Source organism: Pleurodeles waltl, chromosome 12, assembly GCF_031143425.1.
Source record: "Pleurodeles waltl isolate 20211129_DDA chromosome 12, aPleWal1.hap1.20221129, whole genome shotgun sequence".
In the NCBI taxonomy this organism is placed as follows: domain Eukaryota; kingdom Metazoa; phylum Chordata; class Amphibia; order Caudata; family Salamandridae; genus Pleurodeles; species Pleurodeles waltl.
In genome coordinates, this window is record NC_090451.1 from 70487150 (window position 1) to 70503544 (window position 16395).

Sequence of the window (16395 nt, forward strand, 5' to 3'; positions counted from 1 at the left end):
CCAACACACTCCAGACAAAACACCAGCCACAATCAGTGCCCCCTCAGTGCCCACTAGATGCTGTGTTGTAGTTGTACATCTAACACTCGGTGTGGTACACAATGTTGATGTCATAATATCGTCTGATCCAAATATCGTTTTTTTGTAAAAAAAAAAAAAAAGTTATTGATTGTTTGAAGTAATCAAAAGTGAGGAGTTTCTCTCCAGCACAATAGTAAGATCTACAGTCAATCAGGACATTACGGAGCATAACAAATATTGTTTTTGATGACGATGTAATAAATCCCAAATACTCTCCATACTGTACACTCAAGACCCACAAAACTCTGCACTTATTAGTGACATGCTTGTTCCTTAGACATTACCTGCATAGCAGTACAGTCCAGTAATCACATGACTAAAACTGAATTCCCATAGTCCTATAGCCACATATCTCCACATAAAAACACACACGAAATCAACAAGCGTCGATGTGCAACACCAACCAAAGTCAAGGAACTGTACGGTCTATGCCCTCCATCCACAAGTCTGTACTATATACATTATGAGTGTACGGCTTCTTCAGGATCAAAGGGGGGGGCGTAGTTCCTGGAGCATGGCTGGGTAGAGTACAGGACTGTTGGTGGTGCTGACGCTGTTAGCGACCAACGAGAGGTTAATGAGCATTGCCTGTGGGGCCATGGCAAGTGTCTGGTTCAGAGGTATTGGAGTGGCATGGGTGTATGTAAAAATATTGAGTGACAAAATATTGTCCTGCCAGAATATTGTGACGAAAATGTTGACTACCCTAATACAGTGAGAGCAAGTATGTACGGATCATTGTAGAGTACTAATCTTACATATACAGCAGTGGGGCACCTAAATTAAAAGGGGATTTATTTTATTCAGAGGCACATCAAAGGCAGTGTTGCAAGCCCAATATGCTGTACTGACTAGTCCCATAAGGTCCTTGAGTGGGTCAATGCATATTCTTTCCTGTGGTGTCTCAGAGAAGACAGGAGCCCCAGCAAAATGTTCATGGTTGCAGGGAGTCCACCAGCCCCCAAACAGGGCCCGTCCACATTGTCGGGAAAAGTCGGGAAAAATATATATTCACATGTATGTACCTATAGATATGATACTTTAGTTCCAATTCTTTCCTCCATTATCTGAATCCCAGTAAGACTTCCCTACTGACCTCTCTGACACCTATGCCAGTTGTACAAACAAACCTCTCCAAGCCACGTTGTTAAGTTTAGCTCGGTCTCGCACTTTTAGTTCAGCCAGTCAGCAACCCAGCCCCTTTCCTTTAGGGACCACCTGTTGTCTGTTCACGTGTTCATGCTCACACTGCATTATGTATATTTTACACTATGGACCTTAAGTTGTGTGTATGCAGCATTTCTTTTGTGCCCATGTTTGGACTGTGTCCCCTTTTGGGGTTGTGCTGTGACAGCACTTATTAACATATATAAGTGCCTGACTTATATGCTTCAGGGCAGAAGATGCCAGCTTGTAAGACGTTACACTGGGATGTGCGTCTGCCTTCTGCCTTGGCATGCCAATAAACCTTGGTACCTCATGAAAGCATTTCATCTGTTCCGGAGCCTTGCCTGGTGTTTGTGTTTTCTTTGCGTCACTCTGAGGAGGGTTGAAGAATAGTTTCCTAACAAATGGTGTCAGAAGTGGGATGTGTGAAATGCCACCACGGGTAAGTTAATTGAATGCCTGTTGTTGTGGCCTTTCAACGCTTAGCTAAGAGTTAAACTGGGGATTGATATAAATAAAAATATAGCTGGCTATTTAATAGGTGACTGAGGAGTAACTAAGTTATCCGTATCATTACATTAAATGATAGTGGCAAATTCGTGCGGCGAATTGTAATTCCACGCAGGAGAACCTGGCCAGACTGAAGATAATTTTTTTCTTAAATAGGTGACTGAGGAGTAACAAAGTTATCCGTATCATTGCGTTAAATGATAGTGGCAAATTCGTACGGCGAATTGTAATTCCACGCAGGAGATCCTGAACAGAAAGAAGAGAATTTTGTTTTTGTTTAATGGGAATCCCAGAGAGAAAATAAATAAATTAATTATTTAGAAACCCTCCTGGAGTGTAGCTTGGGAAGCATTTGATCGTCTGGCGCCGGAACACAGGAAATGATTTTGAAATGTGCACAAACAAATAGTCTGTCATTGATCAATGGCTGTGTTTGAATTATGTGTTGTTTAAGTGTAACTGTGCCACTATGTTTCATTGCAATTTTTTTGAATTCCATGTAAAGTAGAGCAGCACTGCATTAGACAAGAAAAATGTTTTATGTTGTGCCTCTAAATTGTCAACAGCTCCTGTTTTCTCTATCTCTCTGTCTATCCACCACTGCATAACAATTTTTTTTCCCTGTTTAACAATTTATTTGCAGGATACAACCATTCTGTTTATTTTTTCCAGATTGTAAAATTGAGAGGGAAGGGCACAATGGGCAGCAGCAAGTCTAAAGGAAATGTAATGGTGGTAAGCCCTAGAATGCTGAAAAAGACTAAAAAGTTGTTTAAACAGATGACAGGCGAGAAATGTTTTGACCAGATAGCCCCATAGAGCAAGGTAAGAAGGACACAGACTGTCTAACAAATGTAAAGTAGTTTGCGTGCTAATGTGGACAGAGAGAGGAAAAGCAGAGTGCAGCTGTAACAAAGCCTGGGTATTAAACACAGGCTGCATGCACACAAAACTGTAACAGCAGACAAATATCTACATTTTAGGAGTGACATTTATAACATAGTGATGATAAAACTAACTTTAATAGTAAAAGAGCACTCAATTTAAGAGGAGTAAACCTCACAGTAGTGAAAGAAAGAAAAAAAAAAAAAAAAAACTAATTTGTGCGTGACACCACCAGGACATATAAACTTAAAAGTACATGCCCCACCAACCTAGCGCCTACCTTAGGGGAGACTTATATGTAGCAAAAAGGGATTTTTACGGATTGGCAAAAAGTTTTAAATGCTAGGCCAAAGTAGCAGTAAACTGCGCCTACAGGCTGCAGTGGCAGGCCTGAGACAGGTTTTGAAAGGCTACATCTGTGGGTGGCACAACCAGTACTACCGCCCACTAGTAGCATTTAATTTACTGGCCTTGGGCACTTGGTAAACTTTAAAAAAAAAAAAAAAAAGACCTTTCAAATATATTTGTGGTTGGATGGGAAATAATTACTTATTTCTAAAGGATAAAATAAACATTTCTAGGATTCAGTAAGGGATCATGTTCGCAGCAATAAAGAGATCAACCTAAAATGTAAATTCTGAATAAACACTTATTACAGTGTGAAGCTACAGCTTGAAGATCTTAAAACATTATTCAGTAATGACCAAGGCTGAATATGGCCAACTACCACAATGTTTGCTCAACATACACACATGTAAATTATTCTTAAAATTAATTTTACTAAAATCGTTTTTGCATTTTCATGATGTTTATTATGTCTAATATCACTACAGTAAATATGAGCTATGTAACTAATTCCCATAAATGTTTGCACCCCTTTCTTCTCATGGTGTACTACAATATAACAATACAACAAACAGCTGACCACCTTCCTGGAAGACAACAACCTGCTCGACCCTTCACAAACCGGATTCCGAACCAACCACAGCACGGAAACCGCCCTCATCTCAGTCACAGACGACATCAGAACCCTGATGGACAACGGTGAAACAGTCGCCCTCATTCTCCTCGACCTCTCGGCTGCCTTTGACACCGTCTGTCACCGCACCCTAATCACCCGCCTACGCTCCACCGGGATCCAAGGCCAGGCCCTGGACTGGATCGCCTCCTTCCTCGCTAACCGCTCCCAAAGAGTTTACCTCCCTCCGTTTCGCTCAGAACCCACCAAGATCATCTGCGGCGTACCTCAAGGCTCATCGCTCAGCCCGACACTCTTCAATGTCTACATGAGCCCCCTCGCCGACATCGTACGCAAGCACGACATCATCATCACCTCCTACGCCGACGACACCCAACTTGTACTCTCCCTCACCAAGGACCCCGCCAGCGCCAAGACCAACCTACAAGAGGGTATGAAGGACGTCGCAGATTGGATGAGGCTCAGCCGCCTAAAGCTGAACTCTGAAAAAACGGAAGTCCTCATCCTCGGCAACACCCCGTCCGCCTGGGACGACTCCTGGTGGCCCACGGCCCTCGGCACCGCACCGACCCCCGCAGACCACGCCCGCAACCTCGGCTTCATCTTGGACCCTCTTCTCACCATGACCAAGCAAGTCAACGCCGTGTCCTCCGCCTGCTTCCTCACTCTCCGCATGCTCCGCAAGATCTTCCGCTGGATCCCCGCCGACACCAGAAAAACCGTGACCCACGCCCTTGTCACGAGTCGCCTGGACTACGGCAACACCCTCTACGCCGGGACCACCGCCAAACTCCAAAACCGCCTGCAACGCATCCAAAACGCCTCGGCCCGCCTCATCCTCGACGTACCCCGCAACAGCCACATCTCCGCACACCTGAGACACCTGCATTGGCTCCCAGTCAGCAAAAGGATCACCTTCCGTCTTCTCACCCACGCACACAAAGCCCTCCACAACAAGGGACCGGAATACCTCAACAGACGCCTCAGCTTCTACGTCCCCACCCGCCCCCTCCGCTCCGCTGGCCTCGCACTTGCTGCCGTCCCTCGCACCCGCCGCTCCACGGCGGGTGGGAGATCTTTCTCCTTCCTGGCGGCCAAGACCTGGAACTCCCTCCCCACCAGCCTCAGGACCACCCAGGACCACTCCGCTTTCCGGAGACTCCTAAAGACTTGGCTGTTCGAGCAGCGATAACCCCCCCTTTCCCCCCTAGCGCCTTGAGACCCGCACGGGTGAGTAGCGCGCTTTACAAATGCTAATGATTTGATTTGATTTGATATAAGGCAACAGAAAGGCTAAGGCACATCATTAGAATTGCATTATTCTGTCCACATAATGATTTTAAATAGTCTTTTTCATAAGTATTCTGTTATAACATCTTATTAAGAAGCAGTTAATGTTTTGCATTTCAAGCACACTTTTAAGGTGCTGCTACTTTTCTGTGTAATTTTTCTCACATTATACACTCATATTTCTGGGTCTAAATAGGTAAATATCTTGAGTACAAAATAGGATAATTGTGAGCTCTAACAATGCCAATATTTCTGTATCTTAGAGACAAAATTAAAATGTGAGCTTTAGTTTCAATGTGGCCTCATGGCTGCACTGTTTTTCAAGTACCCCAGCTCCTGGACTGCTTTTTGCACAGGATTTCTATGTGCATACTGGCATTCTAAATTTTCTTGAGCCATTTATTTGGAAGGTTACCTTTCCCTACTAATGTTAATTGGTGGTAGAGAGTGCATGGCACAGAAATACAAAAACAGCATAGTTTAAATCTTACCTTTCCAAAGACTGAAAATGTGGATGTTAAGCAGTCATGCTTCTGGCCGTGCAGAGCTCTGATGGGACTCTCACATAGGACAAACACTAAAACACTAAACAGCAGTTGTTCACTCTGCTAGGACAGGGGGTGTGAATTTACGACAGCAGGTTTAAGTGTCAGATGCTAAGCTTCTGTAATTAGCCCTGACTTGCACTGCTGTTACCAACAAAACAAAACAAAAAAACTCAAGGGTAGCTTTATTTCCTCAAAGTTATGCAAATAAGTAATGGCAACTGTGGCAGTCCTATTTTACACCAGATTTTTAGCAGTACACTGATTAAACTGGTTTTATCTAAATGATTTAAAAGGGACAAATGCACACATGTAGCTTGGCAAACTGCTGAAGGGTCTACATTAGACTGTGAAAGCATGACTGCATGCCATCACCATATTTTTAAATATGAGATAGATATATATGTATATATACATGTCCATTTTTAATTGTACTAATGCAATTTGTACATTTAGTATATACCACTTGTAATAAAATTAAAGAAAATGAAACGGGTGAGCTAGTTTGGAGGACTGGCTACTTATTTTCAGCAGTTTTGCTTCTATTTCTTATGGTTTGCAACAGATGCTTTGTGTAGGGAGGCTTGCAGCTTTGTCCTCATTTGAGACAGCTCTCTTCCACACACGTACAAACAGTGCAGTGTCATGTTAGCCCTCAACACACTGAATGAGCACAATTTCCTAAAAGTAAAAAAGAAAAAAAAAAAAAAGCCATACTGGAGTGCAACTTGTTCTAAATAGGTACTACAGACCAAAGAAAATATATATAATGTATGCTTGTAATTTTGAAGAGTAGGTTAAGAATAACTTAATTTCCTACATTTTCTAACTATTCCATGGTAGGAGAACCCACTTTGAGTAATATACAAACCAGAACATACTAGGAAAAAAGAGCTAATATATGAAAGAAAGTCCTTCTGCTTAGTAAAAAGAGGGTCAAATTGATGCTGAATACATGTAAACTGTTTTAGAATATCATCATTAGTAATTTAAATACATTTAATAAATGGAAGAATTTGCAGAGTGGTAGCAATAAATTTCTGGCTTTGATTCAGCCCTCTTGAAACTAAATTAAACACCAAAGGTCCATTCTAGGTCCAAGAATGAAACCGATTGACCCCCTTATGATGCATTTTTCAGTGTCAATAAAACATAACTAAAAGAAGGAGCCGGTGTCTCACTGGATTGTAACTTCCTTGAGGGACCATCACTATGCAACTAACAAGACTGGATAAAGGAAGAATTGCAGATTCTATTAAGGACAGGGCAGAGTTGTTGCTGTTTTCTTGAGGAATAGTACCTTTGTAGGAGATATGCAAGGTAGGACTTACATAATTGAATAACATTATCAAGGGACAAAGTATAGATAAGATGGAGGGCAAGGATACCAGCAAGGAGACTAGAGTAGGGATCAGTGTTATTCTTTCCCATGCCAAGAGGCTTACAGAAGAAACAGCACTGCATGAGGAACGCTTTCCAGAGAAAACAAGTAGGAACATAGGATGACGCAGAGAGAGACATGACCCATTCAGTGGAAAACCGATGAGCCCGGTGCTTTATGATGGAGGTATCTGACACATCTGAAGAGAATACAATGTTTCCAACTAAGGTAGGAGATAAAATGGTTGATTTCTTAATTTCAATATAGATGTGCCCCACCAATTAGCTGGGGGTATAACTCATCTGCCACAATTTCTGCAACACTATATACTTTCAAGAAATGGGATTTACTTACAAGCACCTAGCGCAGGTTAGAATTGATTAACAGAGCGCAAACTGCAGCAGTGAGCATTGACCTAGGGCCACAGGAAGAGAAATTCCTATAGGGCCAGCTTCAGAACAACACGTCTATAGCTGTAGCACCAGGATTTTACCCTACAAATTTGGGCCCCATGGTAACTAAGAATTTTACATTTCCTTTGGGAGTTGTGACTGTGTTGGGAGATGGAGAAGGATGGTGCTGAATGTTACGTAAGCTCAGAAATGACAGGGCTGTAGTTTTTGACAAGCTTGAAAGGATTATGACTTTACAGCTCACAGAAAACAAGGTCCGAGAACAACTGAACTCAGAGGTTTGGGCAAACACCAAAATGAGGCAGGATAATTAAAAACACACCCTCCCCACAAAGTAACGCTTAAGGAAAATGCAGAACTACCTTATGTGCGTAGCCCCTGTAATAGTCCAATAATTCCATTGCCCAAGGGCAACACTGGGCAATATAGATTCATACAAGATTTATGTCAGATAAACTACATCGTGGTTCCCTTAGCACCTGTTGTGCCTGACACCAATACTTTATTATCTTCTATACTTGCAGAAGCAGAGTACGTTTCTGTTAAGTCTTGCAAGTCTGTTTTTCAGTATTACGGTCAATCCAGAGAGTGAGTACCTCTTTGCCTTCACAGTAAACAATACCCAGTGCACTTTCACAAGACTGGCCTAAGGCTTCACAGAGAGTCTATGCACAGGCAGTAAAGAGAGACCTGAACAGCCTACACCCTGAGGGCAGCAGAGTAATCTTGCAGTACCCTGGTGATCTCCTTGTAGCATCTCCATCACTTGAGGCTTGTGAAACAGACACTGTAGCTCTGCTGAACCACCTCCAGGAGAGAGGACACAAAGCCTCATTGTCAAAATTTCAGTGCTGCCAAAAAGAAGTGACTTACCTTGGTTATGTGGTATCCAAAGGTACACGCTGCATATCACCTGACAGGATAAAAATGATTCAAAGCATGAATGGCAGAATGATGTCCTTCCTGGGGATGATGAACTACTGCGCCAGCGGATCCCTGAGTACAGATCATATGATGCATTCTTGAGGAAATGCACACTACAGGATGCACCCAACAACGTTGTATGGACTAATGAACTTGCAGAATGTTTCAAGAAACTGAAAGGGACATTGTGTACTGCACCAGCATTGGGGCTCCCTGATTACAAACTACCCTTCCATCGCTATGTGTCAGAGCAAAATGGCAGTGCAAATGGTGTACTGACACAGCAGCATGGCTCTGGAAAAAGACGTTTGGTGTATTACTCTGTGACTTTGCCTTCTGCAGTGACTGAGCATCCAGCCTATTTGAGAGAAGTGGCGGCGGCCGCTGTGATGGTAAAGAGGGCGGCTCCCATTGTGATGGACTACCCTTATTTTGTTTATGTGCCACATTTGGTACAGTTGTTGTTGTCATCAGCAGCAACACAGCATTTTTGGGAAGCCAGGCACACAGGTTATGAGGTCACGTTGTTGTCTAACACTAATATTACCATTAAAAAAATGCCCCCTGTTAATTTGGCAACATTATTACCTGCCATAGGTGATTGTGATGAGACCCCTGACCGTGATTGTGTTGAGGTTGTAGGAACATGCACCACACCCAGACCAGATTTACAACAGACACCTTTAGAAAAGGCAGACTATGAGTGGTACACTGATGGTTCCTCCAGTAGACTAACAGACACCGATTACAGAGCAGGGTATGCGATAACAACAGTAGACACCATAATTGAAAGTGCAACTCTGCCCCCTGGCACATCTGCCCAGCAAGCTGAGCTGTATGCTGTAACAAGAGCATGCATCCTAGCCGATGGGAAAAGTGTTAACATTTATACTGACTCACATTATGCCTTTGGAGTTGTCCACGATTTTGGCCAGCTGTGGCAGTATCGTGGTTTCATAACAGCAGCAGGGCGCCCCATCCAAAATGGCCTTTTAGTAAAGAATTTGTTAAAAGCAATACTACTACCCAACAGCATAGAGTCATAAAATGCGAGGCACATACAGGGGCTAACACCAAGATAGCCAGAGGAAAACGCCAAGGCTGACACAGCAGCAAGAGAAAGCATGTTACAGCCAATACAAATGGTGCCCCTAATGGCAAAAAGCATTCCTAAAATTCAGCTTATTCAGAGACAGTTGTTACTAGCTGATGTAAAGGAAGCACAATGGTCTGCAGCACTAGCTGAGGAAAGAGTGTGGACTGATGCTGGGTGTTTGCAAAATGATGAGGGATTGTGGGTCCACCAGGATGGGAGACCTGTGGCTCCACGTAGTATGTTCCTTCCCCTTGCAAGGCTTGCTCATGGACCCACTCACATGGCACAAGGGGGGATGAATGAGCTAATTAGACAGGAATGGTTTGCACCAGGGATAACAGCCTTCACTGCACAATTCTGCTCCCAATGTCTTGTCTGTGCCCAGCATACTAAAGGCCGGTCCCCTGCTACACATGATCACTTACCAGTACCACAGGGGCCGTTTACCAATGTCCAAAAAGACTTTGCCTATATGCCCCCAGTGAATGGATTCAAATATTTGCTGGTGTGTGTGGATCAATTTTCAAAATGGGTGGAGGCGTTTCCCACAAGGAAGAATGATGCGGCAACTGTGGTGTGATGCTTGATGAAAGTTATCATACCCCGATTTGGGGTCCCCCAGGGCATTAATAGCAACAGAGGGGGTGAATTTGTGGCTGCAGTGGTGCAAAAGATGTGTGAATGTTTGGGAATAGAGTGGAAACTGCATGCCCCTAACCACCCCCAAAGTTCAGAACAGGTGGAGAGGATGAACACCACTATAAAAAATAGATTAGCAAAAACAACTGATGCAACAGGCCTGAAATGGCCTGATGCTCTGCGTTTAGTGCTGCATGCCATAAGGGCAACTCCATCTAGGACAACCCTTTTGTCCCCCCATGAGGTACTGATGGGGCGGCCTATGTCTCTGGGGTTGAGGTTGCCTCTCCCAGCATCTCAAGCAGCACTGCTGTGGACAGATGAAAACATTTCTGACTATGCTATACAATTGTCATCAGTCTTGAGGCATCACCATCTCCAGGTGAAGGAAGCTTTGCCCCATCGTCCTCAGAGCCCACACATCCTTTTAAAGCTGGAGACATAGTCATGGTGAGAAAAATAAAAGATGTTTCTCTTAGTTCTAGGTGGACTGGACCACACCTTGTTCTCCTGGTGACGCGGACGGCGGTGAAGGTACAGGGACGTCCTGAGTGGATTCACGGCACTAGGTGCTGATCCACACCAACAACAACCAAGACCGACGTGCCTGCAACAGATGAGCATCTGCAACCTGTGCAGCAGCGCAACATAAAAGGAAAGGGGGAGACAGACCAGACCATTCCTAAGAACCACACTGAGAGGTCCTCATCAAGTGTCAGGTGACACCAACTGATGCAGTTGAGGGAAGCACACAACGTAGTCTCGAAGAAAGGTGATAGTCACACTTGAAGAAAAATAGACTGAAGAGGACACCGCAGGGCAGGTCCATGAAGCGGCCCCTGAACAAAACAACTGCAGACCATTAGGAGAAGCAGAGGACAGCACACTGCGTGCCATTGCTTCACTGACAATTAGAGAAAGTAGCTTCGAACTGATTAACAGAAAGACTTCATATCTATAACTTTTGCCGTGCTCCAGCAATTCCGTAGTAAAAGCAGCTATTCAATTTCTGTAGTTAAAGTTCTTCTTCCTACAGAACAGGAGCTAGCCCACAGATATCTTAGAATACAACAAGCTGTAGAGGAAGCACATAAAGAAATGTTTGATTTAATGGCTATAGACCCATAACACATGAATGCATTGGATACTAGCATATCATTTTGTCTATGTTTAAATAATGAATACCTCATAGGTGTATACCTAGATGACAATATATGTGTTTCATCTAAACAAAATGTGTAATGCCATCCGAAGATATGTATTTTATTAATACGTTATTACTATGCTTCTGCAATGTATATATATATATTTTTGCAATCAAGTATGATATTACTATCAAAAAGGAGAGATTGTTGGGAAAAATATATATTCACATGTATGTACCTATAGATATGATACTTTAGTTCCAATTCTTTCCTCCATTATCTGAATCCCAGTAAGACTTCCCTACTGACCTCTCTGACACCTATGCCAGTTGTACAAACAAACCTCTCCAAGCCACGTTGTTAAGTTTAGCTCGGTCTCGCACTTTTAGTTCAGCCAGTCAGCAACCCAGCCCCTTTCCTTTAGGGACCACCTGTTGTCTGTTCACGTGTTCATGCTCACACTGCATTATGTATATTTTACACTATGGACCTTAAGTTGTGTGTATGCAGCATTTCTTTTGTGCCCATGTTTGGACTGTGTCCCCTTTTGGGGTTGTGCTGTGACAGCCCTTATTAACATATATAAGTGCCTGACTTATATGCTTCAGGGCAGAAGATGCCAGCTTGTAAGACGTTACACTGGGATGTGCGTCTGCCTTCTGCCTTGGCATGCCAATAAACCTTGGTACCTCATGAAAGCATTTCATCTGTTCCGGAGCCTTGCCTGGTGTTTGTGTTTTCTTTGCGTCACTCTGAGGAGGGTTGAAGAATAGTTTCCTAACACACATCAATTTCAGGGTGCCACACTAAGACCGCTAGGGGGCCGAACTGGTCTCACAGGAGAAGTTCATATTCATTTTAAACATTTCTGGAGCTAGGGTTTTAGTCTTATGACTTAGGTGTGCAGGGCCGACAGGTCTCGGGGTCTAGGGCAGCTTTGCAGCATGTGTATAAGTAAAAAAAAAAGAATCATGCATACAGCATTTTAATAACACAGTGTTTTATTGAAATTGCCAAATATACCAGTGACTTATTGGTTTTATGAGTGAAAGTCATTAGAAAATGTTAATATTCTCAGACTTTTAAATACTGTTTGTATTGAGTAGTAATAGCATATTTCATTCTTTATGAGCTTGTGAAGATATCCTGACAATAGGCCTGATTTTAATGCTTACTGCCCATTGAATAGTTTTCAGAATGAGTGGGGTGGTATTGTGGGATAAAGTCTCAGGGCTTGCTGGAGTATCAACTATTAGAGTGTTCCACCTGTATGTATCCGGAAATTAGTGCATAGTGTAATGTGCGCATAATAAAACCCTTTTCCTTTTTATCAGTGGAAGCAGTGGCTGGACAATGATTTATTCAGCGTTGTTTGTTGTATGCCGAAGACAGGTCATATGAGGCCACAGCGGGATGGGCACAGAGCCTGGTTGGTCGAAGGGCGTGCACAATGTGGGTTTCGTGGACATATGGGGTTGGGCGATGGCTCGCCCATCCCCCACTGCACATGCCATGCGCTTGTGACTGGATGCAGAGCCTGGTTGCATGCCAGATTCTGTGGGGAAGCGCTGCTTTGCACGGCCAAAAGCCACGCGCAGTGGGACTGAATATGAAGAACATCACAAAAACAGTGATGCCACCTAGCAAAGCACCATATTTGAGAAGAGTTCATGGTAAATAAAGCGGAAGTATATATATATATAAATATATGTATATATATATATATATATATATATATATATATATATATATATATATACTTCCGCTTTATATATATTTATCCAGCACCCATCATGCGCAGTACCACCCAACAGGACCTTTGTGGTAAATCATGCTGAATCACTGATTAAAAAACACAGCTAAAAGGGTAGTTATGGTTTGGGTTCAACCGACCACAGGCAATGTAATTTGACAATTATGGTTAGTAATGCACACAACACTTAACCCAACTGCATCTGCCATGATCTTCTTTTGTTAATTTTTGTTAACTGTTTCTGTGTCTCTGTGCCAATAGCAAAAATATGTTTTGTGCTTGAAGGAGGCTATAAATTGTGTTGTGTGCATTGCTAACCATAACTGGCAAATTTCATTGAGTCCGAACCATAACTAACTTTTTAATTGTATTTTTGTTTTTCAATGACTCAGCGTGATTCAGCATGATTTACCATAACGCTTCTCTCAGGGATGGTGGTGTGCTCCAAAATTCACTCCCTCACTTCCTTCACCACAGTATGGAAGGAAAACCTTCACCATTCATGTCTTAAACATCAATACATTATTTCATTATACAGCTTTGGCACATTTCAGCATACGTGGTCTTTTTCAAAGATAAAGCAGCAATCATCTTTGTTTTAGTCTATTTTCTTTATATATATATATATATATATATATATATATATATAGTCACTTAAAAAAACAAAGGTTACAGGGACGTTATAGTTAGGCTCACATTTTGAACATACAAAATCATAGAAATTGCCAGGTTATAGTTAGAGCTATCTCAAGTAACTATATCTCGTGCCCTGAGGTAACGATAAGTCGCAACCCCGCTATGCACAGTTTTTTCATCAAAAATGTTACTGCAAATATTACATTGATATTATCAATGAAGTTATCATGAGTGCTGTAATTTGTGGGGTGTGAGGACCTGCAGACAACCCCTATAACCACCTAATCTCACGATATGCACAGCCGAGGGCGTGTGCAACGGGGGTTGGCCACAGGACCTGATCTGCGGTCACCCCCCAACACCCTACTCCACACTGCGCATGGCCTTTGTCTGTGCACAGTAGGAGTTGGCCACAGTGTGTCTCCCTGGGTGTGAGGATATGTGTGACAGGGTGTATCTGGTGTGAGAGTGGCTGTGAGAGTGGCTGTCTGGCTGTGAGAGTGGGTGCATCAATGTCTTATTGAATCTGTAGGTCAGTGCATCAGTGTCTGTGTGAGTCTGTTAGTGGGTGCGTGAGGGTTTCAGTGGGCCTGTGAGTGGGTGTGTGAGTAGGTCTGTGAGTTGGTACGTGAGGATCTGAGTGCAGCTGTGAGTGGGTGCATGAGGTCTGAGTGGTCCTGTGGGTGGGCGTGTGAGTGTCTGACTGGGTATTTGAGTGGGTGCGTAAGGGTCTGAGTGGGTGTGTGAGTGGGAGAAAGAGACTAAAAGATAGAGAGAGAGTGAGAGGGAAAGAGATAAAAATAGAGACTTTTTTAGGCTTTGATGAATTAAATACTTAGAGTGAGATATTTCTGGACAAATTGAAAAGAAAAATGTATTTGTCAATTAAAAAGAGTCAGATCACCTTTCAGTATGAACCTTAAATACTTGAAGTTGAAAAAAAAGAAACAGGTAAATGATCAAAAACACCTAGGCTGGAACCTTCAAACTTCAGTTTGGGAGTCTGAGACCTTAACCACTAGGCCACAGGAGACTCCAGACATTGATATTCAACCCAAAGAATCTGAATGCAAAATGACATAAATGTCCTATCACACTGAATGTTTAAATCTCACAATACTAGTAAATAAACAGAGACACTACCATGGAACACCAGGGCTTGAACCTTTAACCTACTGTGTAGCTGTCCAAGAGCTTTACCAGTAGGCCAGAGGAGACATTGTTCTAGAGTGCATCAAAACTTACTTACAACCTTTGTTCCAATCATCTTGCTAGTCTAACTCTTTAAAGTCATTGCATGGAGAGACAATGCAATGGCAATCTCTCTCTCTCTCTAACTCCCATCCCATTATGGGATGGAAGAAAGCGAATGACAGGACCACAGGGGGAGCCTCATGACCCCAGCAGACCTAGCCAGCTTCCCATGTCCTGTGGGAGTCGGCATTGCTCCCCCAAGTACGGAGGTGCTTTGAATAGCAATTCCCTGCTTGCGGGAGCAATATTGTCATCTATCTTCCCTGCAACCATATTTGTGTGCAGTGAAGACAGATGAAAACTCCGCTTTCTGCAAGGGAGAGCTGTTTGACAGCTCTTACTTGCAGAAAGCTGACTTTTGTTGCCTTTGCTTGGTTGGAGCGGTCAGTTTCCATTAAGCAAAAACAAACAGCTATGTCCTAGGGTTGGGCACCCTGGGACATAGCAGGAGGTGGTCCTGGGGGGTGGCTGTCTCCAGGCCCATCTCTGGATCCTCGAGGGGGGCCATGCAGCCTCCCTTGAAATGTGAATATAGCCCCGGGGAGGTGGTGAGCCCCAGGGCTGTGGTTGTCCAAAACAGACCCCTTCTTTTTTTCATGTTTGCCCTGGGGAGTTGGGGATCCCTGGGGCTGCTGGGGGAGGGGGCCGCACAGCACCACCGCTTTAATAATTAATCAAGCCCTGGGGAGCTGGCGGTCCTTTGGGCTGTGGGGGACAGCGTTCCCCCCCATTACTATATAATCAAGCCTTGGGGAGGTGGTGGTCCCTGGGGCTGCAGGAGACCTTACAGCCCCCACATTAAATGCAAAATAAGCCCCAGGGAGGTAGTGTTCCCCAGGGCACTGAAAGGTGCAGAAGCAGGGCCCTTTGCACCCCCTCCTTATTTTTTACTTTACTCCTGGGACCTAGACCACCCAGGGGCTTTAAAAAAAAATAACCACAGGTAAAAATAAAAAAATAAATGTTTTTTTTGTTGTCCAGATGGGGTACCTCTGGAACCCCAGCTCCAGATCTAAGGAGTCAGCGTGTCTCTACCCTGGCCCTTTTTTTCACATTTTTTATTAGGGACTCGGCTGATTGAAGTGCTGGCAGCTAATTATTTATTATGTTATATTATTTGTGAAGTTGTCGCGGCCACAGATATACGGATTTGGATTTCCTTACATTTCTCAAAAACTACTGAACTGATTTACACCAAATAAACCAAAGCATAATCTGTGTACTAAAAGCTGGCTTTATGCCAAATTTGGTGTAATTCTGTCCAGTAGTTCGGGCTGTAGTTGTGTCTAAAGGTCATATGGGAATTAACTAGGGAAACACAACTTTTTTTACCCCTCCCAACTTTTCCGAAACTTTCTATGTGCAACAAGAATCACAGAGGCACTTTATTTGAAACCTTTTGTGAAGATTTGTCAAACAGTGCCAAAGATATAGGCAAGTCAAAAAACACTTTTTCCATGGAAACATGGTCCTAACTATAACTCCCTAAATCAATCAATCAATCAATCACTGCATTTTTAAAGCGCGCTACATACCTGCAAGGGTCTCAAGGCGCTGGGGAGGGGGTGTGCTACTGGTCGAAGAGCCAGGTCTTGAGGAGTCTTCTGAAGGCCAGCAGGTCCTGGGTCCGTCGTAGGATGGTGGGGAGAGTGTTCCATGTCTTGGAGGCGAGGTAGGAGAAGGATCTGCCGCCGGCG